Genomic DNA, 8,515 nt, shown 5'->3' on the forward strand with positions numbered 1-8,515 from the left:
GGACTGTACGATTTGCTCCGGCCGCACTGTCTGGTATGTCCATTGTTCCTTCTTCTGTACAGGTGACAAGTACAAGCGCTGCGGATGTTCCCGTGGTGGCTACATCAACGGCTGGCACTCCATCCACCATTGCTCTCCAGACGTCGACTCCGGAGATCGTGTCACTACCACCTCCAACGCTTACTCAGTCGGTGGTAGTTGCACGATTTGTAGAGTCAACGGTCGTCACTGCTGCAGGGTTATCAGGTATGGTACCACCTGCGGTTACGCCTGCTTCTGGTGTCTCGCCTTCGCCTACTTCAGATTTAGAGAGAATAGCTTCACTAGAGCGGATCGTGGCAGAGCAGTCGAAGACTATTCAAAGCCTAGTGGAAGCAAATCAACTACAGGCATCCCTCCTGGTTGAGCATGGGAAAGTTATAGATGCCTTGAAGGAGTTCTTGGCATCTCAGGGGGAGATGAGCTGTAAGGGCGACGAGCTCAGAACGAAGAAGAGAAACGACCGTGACGATGATCCCAATGCATCGAAAGATGCAGGTGGTGAGCTGCCAAGAACTTCTCAAGCTCTTGGTACTTCCACAGCTGAGGGGGAGTCTACTGACGTGGCTGGTGGTTCTGGTGATGATGTGGTGTTAGTTGAGGATGATGTGATTGATGCGCTGAAGGAGCTTGATGATGATATGTTCAGCGACGATGTGCTGTTTGATGAAGATGTGCTGCCGAGTGATGTGATTGAAAAGATCGGTTAGCAGATTGTGATTGAAGATGGAATAGAAGAGGGGGAGATAGTAGAAGAAGAAGTTGAACACGAGATCCCTGATGTAGAGAAAGCCGACATGGGTGCTGAGATGGATGAGACTGAGTGGGAGGAGCAGCCTAGGTGGAAGGAAGGCTGTGCTCATTGGTTTATTAAGACCAAGAAGCCTGCTGTTCCAGCCATGTTCAAGAAGAGCTATAACATCAAAGGCTATGCTGAGTCGAAGAAGGGAATCATCTGTTGGATTTATGATGAACAGATGAAGTTGTTTGTGGTGAAGGGTTATGATGGTATTCAATACTTCAAGAGAATGTTGAGATCTCTCAATACGTTGCCGGAATGTGAGGTGAAAGATTTGGCCAGGTTGGGCCTGATAAATAGAAGTGACAACAATATGGCAAGAATGATTGAGAAGATTGTGTGGAAAGAAGGCATAAAAGAAAAGAAGTTTGAACTATTAAAGCCACAGAAGGGAAAGCTCGTGGAGGATACAGAGAGGGGATTGAGAGCAGATGGCAAGCCATGGATGGTGATGAAGTACAAACCGATCCGATGCATCAAGGAGATTCCAATGAAGAATATGCCTCAAGATGTGTTGAATAATCTAAAATGGTGGTACGTTGATTGCCAGACTACTGAAGCCGTGATGGAAGACGAAGATGAACAAGAAGTGCTGAGGGTGTATGACCCGATGCATCTTGTTAACTTATCGAAAGCTGATTTGCAAGTGTTGAATGAAAAGAAGATATTCTATATTCCTGCTTGGAAGGATGAAGCAAGGAAATATCAGCGAGTAGTCACGGTGTGTGTTAGAGAAGGAGTGCACGCTTGAAGATACATGATTACGAGACAAGAGCTGAAAGATCAAGATATGAAGCTACTGCCAAGGGGGAGTCTGTTGGTGCATAGATGTCAGTAGTTCATATGTCTAATGTCTGTAATCGAGTCTGTAATATTGTTTATGTATTTGTTTGTAACAGCGAAGTTGTTGACAAGTTCGCTTAGGCAAACTTGTTAACCAAGCGAAGTTGTTGACAAGTTCGCCTAGGCGAACTTGTTGAACGAGCGAAGTTATGGACAACTTCGCCTGAGGCGAAGTTGTCGTGTATTTATATAGGTTACTGTTTAACCGTTTAAGCGTTAGCGTTTGAGTGGATCGAGTTTAGTTACGTGTAAGTCTATTGACGTGAGGTCGAGAGTTTGTAAGTTACACTGTTTGAGTTATCAATATAACGTGTGTTTGGTTCATATCGTGTTCGTGTGTTCGTAAGCTTATATTCTACGTCCGTAACTATCTACACAGGGATTCCGCACCTGTGTATATCGGGATATCTCGTGTGATCCGTCCGGGGAACCTACATTAAATCACGAAGGTCATGGAGGGTTGGGATCCAAACCCGATTTTTGAAATAGAAAATTTCGTCCACGCGCTGTTCGAAATTCTCCTCATTGCCGTAAAGTTCCTCCTTTTCCAATTGTTCCTCTTTCAACGCCTCACGTTGAGCGACTCGTATCAGGTCCGAAAGGTTCGACTGGACTATCATCCCCAGCGCTCGCACTTGCAATGGTTTAACCCGATCTTTCCTACTCAAGGCATCGGCTACGACGTTAGCCTTGCCGGGGTGATAACGGATGTCATAGTCATAATCGCTTAACAACCCGACCCACCTTCGTTGCCTCATATTCAGTTCCTTCTGATCGAATATGTGCTGCAAACTTTTATGATCGGCGAAGATGGTGCACTTCGTACCGCAGAGATAATGTCTCCAGATTTTAAGTGCGAAGATAACCACTCCCAGTTCTAAGTCGTGAGTAGCGTAATTTTTCTCGTATTCTTTTAACTGTCGGGAAGCGTAGGTTATAACCTTATTATTTTGCATCAACACGCATCCTAACCCTCTACACGATGCGTCACAATACGCGACAAAACCATTGTCTCCATCAGGGAGACTTAAAATCGGCGCTTGGCACAATTTTTGCTTTAACGTTTGAAACTTCGTTTCCTGCTCTTCTCCCCATTCATACTTTCGATCCTTTTGAGTCAGGAGAGTTAAATGTTGAGCGATGCTGGAAAAGTTCTCTATAAATCGACGATAATATCCAGCTAAGCCTAAGAATTGGCGGATTTCCTTTGGCGATTTAGGCGCTTGCCAATTCTTAATTGTTTCAACCTTACTCGGATCGATGTGTATTCCTTGATGGTTTACAACGTGACCGAGGAATTGCACTTCTTGTAACCAGAAGTCACACTTGGAGAATTTTGCATACCACTTCTCCTGATTCAGAAGCTCTAGAATTATTCTTAAGTGTTGCTCGTGCTCTTCTTTACTTTTCGAGTAAATCAAAATATCGTCAATAAACACGATGACGAATTTGTCGAGATACGGTTTACAGACTCGATTCATGAGGTCCATGAACACTGCCGGCGCATTTGTTAGCCTGAAAGGCATAACTAAGAACTCGTAATGGCCGTAGCGAGTCCAAAATGTTGTTGTTGCAACATCCTCCTCATGGATTTTTCATTTGATGATAACTATATCTAAGATCAATTTTCTAAAAATAAATCGCCCCTTGCAGTTGGTTAAACAGATCATTTACTTCGAAGAAGTGAATACCTATTCTTGATCGTCACTTTATTCAATTCTCCCTAATCAATACATATCCTAACACTTCCGTCCTTCATTTCCCAAATAACACTGGTGCACCCCATGGTGACTAACCAGATCGTATAAAACCTTATCCAATAATTCTTGCATTTCAGTTGGTGCAAGTCGGTAAGATGCTTTAGCAACAGGGCCAGCTTGAGGTATTAAATCGATTCTGAATTCGACCTGTCGGGTTGGCGGTAATCCAGGAAGTTCTTCCGGAAAAACTTCTGGATATTTACGTATCACCGAAACATCTTATATATGTTTTCTTTTAAATACTTTTCTCTGTATCTAATCGCTTCATCGTCCGAAAGAGAGCTTCTAATCATCTTCTTTTCATATTTGATTTCAGCTTCAAGTTGAGTTAGCCAACCCATGTTAACTATTACGTCAAAGCTTCTTAACTTTACTGGTCGTAGGTCAATATGGAAAGGTTAATCGTTCAGAATAATAGGACAATTCCGAACAATTTAGTTAACCATTAGGGATTTACCGTTAGCGATTCTACAGTATAGGGTTCTATAGTTTCACTAATCGGTATCTTTCCAAATGATAGGAGGTCAATAAGAACTAACTTCTATCGACGACCGTAAAAATATCACTGAAGCCTATTGATTTAAAACTACAACATATTTAATAGCACCTTTGGATCATGACGTGCTTTATTCGAATTACTCACAAAGGCACGGCTCCTTGCTTGATCAGAGGTTGATGCTTGTCATGAGGTTCGTCTTCCCACGACACCTTGGTTCAACTTCGGGCAATTTCTCTTGAAACGTTCTGTACTGCCACATTCATAGCAAGTACAACTGTTTAGCATAATTTGGTTTCTTTGGATGGATTGTTATTGAAGCTGTTGGGTTCGGAGTGGTTGTACACGAATGGGTTGGGGTTGCCGGTTCACATGGCTTCAATTGGTTCTACAATTGGGGCATTACATCCATCTGTACCACACCTGTGGCCTACTAACCCTCGACATTCTCCTTCCTGCCGATAACCATATTTTCCACATTTAGGGAAGGACCCTTCATGCGGTTCATGTTTTCACACCAGAACTAGTCTTAGTATAATTCTGGGTTGTAGGACATACCTACTTATTCGAAAACCTATCTTGCACTATACCTTTATCATTTCTCTTCTTTAACACTCGACGTCTCATCTAACGTCCTTCCAGTCCGCTTTCCATAGAGTCAAATATATCAATGCTGGCTTATGACACAACCCTTCCAAAGGTTGTATATTTTACAGGATTGACTATACTCCTTATCGATGGAGTTAGTCCCCAATATAACGCTCACTTTGCTTAGTTTCAGGAGTAATTAGCCATGTTACCAGCATAACAATTCCTTCAAACGATTAGCGTGTTCTAAGTGATCTGCACACAACATTTCTATCTTCCATAGCTCAGTTTCCAATCTCTGAACTTAATTACTTGAATAAAAGTGCTCTAGCACAAGAATTTTAAATTCTAACCATATCGTCTGAGTAATAATTTTCTAACTATAATTTTGTACCATCGTGTTCCATCACGATACAACATAATCTACCAACATATCTGTAGCATATTTCACTACACAATGTTCCAGACTCTTACCAATATCCTTAACCATTTCGATCTTTTCTATCCACTCGCTAATCTATTCCTCCCTTTACCATCAGTAAACTATTAATAATTTCCTTAACACAACCAACAAACATATCCTTCATACCGGATCTAATTCATTACGACTACTATTCATGTTTAGTTTATAATTAATACTTGTAGTCATAATAGTATTCGGCGGGACATTATCACTCTTAGTAATACCACTAAGAATTGAAATATTTCTATTCATGTGATTGCTCGATCCATAATTCTGCGATCACATTTGCATCAACACTAGCAGTGATCTGTGATACGTCATTCGGTATTATCATCTGCTATCTTTGAGCAATCAACTGACTCATATCAATCTCCATCATTGGAGTTATTCTTTTTATGTCATTCTGCCGTACCCATCCCGTACGCAGTAATCAATACTAATCTCACCGTATAACTCGTTACCAGCTCAATCATAACAGCAGGTACACATACACACCAAATATTATCATACATATTACACATACCAGTATCTAGTATATATGTCCCACAAATATAATAACATATGGACTTAACTAGACGTCGGTTAACGTTTAAATATGTTCCATAACCCTTGTCACCAACTAAAATATAGATCTTTCTCAACAAAGATTAATGTTTAATATGCTTGATTTCAATATCCTTCTGCATGTCAGCATAACCGATACATGCTCATCGTGAGCACCAAACGATTACGTACCACGGAGTTATAATATCCGTGTCTATTTGTATACCCGGCATACACGGTATACCACCTACGAACGAACAACCAACTATGCTATAATGATTCCAACACCTCTTTGTGTATGGGTAATCATTCTATTCGAGTATACATGGGTATAGGCATCTAACGGATGTAAGGATAACATAGGGAGTTGCAAGGTTCGAGGTAATCGCGCAACCCATGTTGCCCTCAAATATTATCAATTACTATTATGGGAAACTCTATCACTTGCTCAGTCATTGTACTCCGGCGTTCTAGGTTCGCTAAAATCGGTAATTCTCGATCTGGAGGTGGTATGTCTCATATGTTTGAGAGTGTGAAATACACATATATATTTCTATATATTATTTTTATCTGCTCATTTATTATCAAATTTATTATTATTATTATTATTATTATTATTTTATTTTATTTTATTTATTTATTTATTTATTTATTTTTTTACCTTAATGGAATAGGAATGGGTTCAGGTACAGATCCGTCCATATGTGAGGGTCGGCGGTTCGGGTGAACATAGGGGGTTATCAAGATATACGGTACCGGTATTGGTAGGGTAAGGGATTTATTAATTTCGGTTGGGAGTGACGGTTACTCGATATTTCTGGTTCATGTCAAACGGGAGATCTAACTTGGTACTATCATAACTATAGCCCGATAAGTCAGACTTATCATCAACCGATGCTCTAGAAATTTCAGCATCCTCGGTACTTTTTATTATTTCATCCCCTGGTTCCTTATCCGGGTCCTATTTCTCAGTACATGTACCCACAAGATATGTACATATATATATATATATATACACATTAGCACGTATAAATAATATTATATACTTTACACATATGTTGCCATTTTTACCTATTAATGTACCCAGTGACTTCCACTGAATTCCCTCGTGCAGACAAGTCTGTTATTATGTTCCGGACCATAATAACTCACTTGTCCGACCAAGTTCATCCCGATACTCGTCACCATATATTATTAGTTGATATTCAGATCCTATAATACTTGAGCTACTGGTTATATTTTAGGTATCTTTTAAAGACATCCTAATTCTTTATAACCAATGGCTCTGGTACCAAGTTCTATAACACCCCGTAACCGCAGCGGAAACGTAACCGGGGCGCCACAGACACCTCTGATATCAACCACATTGTCTATAAAGAAAACTGAATACATTAATATACTTCAAATTACATTATCTCGTATTTCATTACCGTCTAGGTGATACACACATCATACAATACGATACATAATTCTATTTATTATAATGTATCCTAACATCCAGCACGCAAATCTTACACACATCAAGCACTTAGCACGTAATAAATCACTTCATCTTAATTGTACCTGAAAAGCATGTGAGAAAACGGGTCAACTACGAATAATTGGTGAGTTTCACAATTTGAGTAAACCATGATAAATCCATATCATAATATAATATTATCGATGTAATTATGCTGAGCCCACAAGTGAAACTTCTGACTATCCACACACAACCCCCGTGGCATACTCCGCCCACGGACCTGCCCCAAACCGCTATGTCTAACATTACATAGAAAAATATATATAACAACAAAATAGACATGTGCAACTGGCTGGGAAACATCAGCAAATCCATGCCGGACCAGTTGGGTTTGTCAGACCAATAGTACTATCCACACTCTACTGGCTTTCAGTTAATCACTCGTGTTCCGAGGCCTTAGAATGTTAGCAACTCAGACAATTACCATCTTAGTACATTTCTGTACGATTCCCGTACAATAAAATATATTTAAATACACGCAAATCCATGCGTTCAGTATGTACTTAAACATTTCAGTAGTAACATGCTTCCGCCCCGGGAAAATATTTGAAAACAATTCAGAAAAAGGGGCTCGTGAAACTCACTTTAGCACATGCAATCAGGTAACAACAATCATTATCAGTTAACACGTCCAATCTGTAATATGATCCCTACGATCGTTATTATACAATTATTGTTGATATAATCTTTAACCGTGTTAACCGGTACATCTGAGGACACTATAAACCCAGTACTTTACCCATTCCGGGGGCAATGTTAGCCCAGAATTGTACCCGTTCCGGGGGCAATGTTAACCCAGAACACTTCTCCGGACTCAGATTGTGATTTCGTTTAGAGTTCATTAGTCAAAATTAATATTAGTTCGTTTCCCCGTTTAGCGTGCCTAGAACGGCTATCCGTTTTTACGTTTCAAAAATGAGTTTGGTCACACACGACCCGAAAATAGTGGTTGACTGATAATTTAATTAAAGATGTGAAATTAGAGCTCGGTTTAGACGCCCCGATTGGCCGCGGGACCCGTTTCCATCTTTAGTGCACCGGAAACTGTTAAATCGCTTAAAATTACCCAAATCATCCGAATTATTTTCTGATGATTTATTTTTACTTGTTTAACTCAATTATATGAAAATAGTTCATTTTTAGGGTTTTTATACACCGGTCAGCTCGTTTAGGCGAACTTTACCGGTTTACGCGTTTTAAACCTTAAAAGTTTGTTTTTGCACAAATAATTATCCGTTTAACCTCGGATCTTGAAATTTTGCACAAATCACTTTTTGACAGTGGGGAATTTTATAAAAATATTTCCAGAATTAATTTTTATACTTAAAATTTATTTATCTATTTTTAAACACCATTTAAACACTAAATATGTCGTAAATACCAAACGACCTTAGAAAAATCCCAAATTTTTTCCTGGATGTCCCCTGCCATCAACATAGTCCCCTGTAATTTTTACAGAACCAAA

This window comes from Bidens hawaiensis, unplaced genomic scaffold, assembly GCF_021521415.1.
Source record: "Bidens hawaiensis isolate Kalapana, Puna unplaced genomic scaffold, B.hawaiensis_p1.1 tig00032761_1, whole genome shotgun sequence".
Lineage (NCBI taxonomy): Eukaryota > Viridiplantae > Streptophyta > Magnoliopsida > Asterales > Asteraceae > Bidens > Bidens hawaiensis.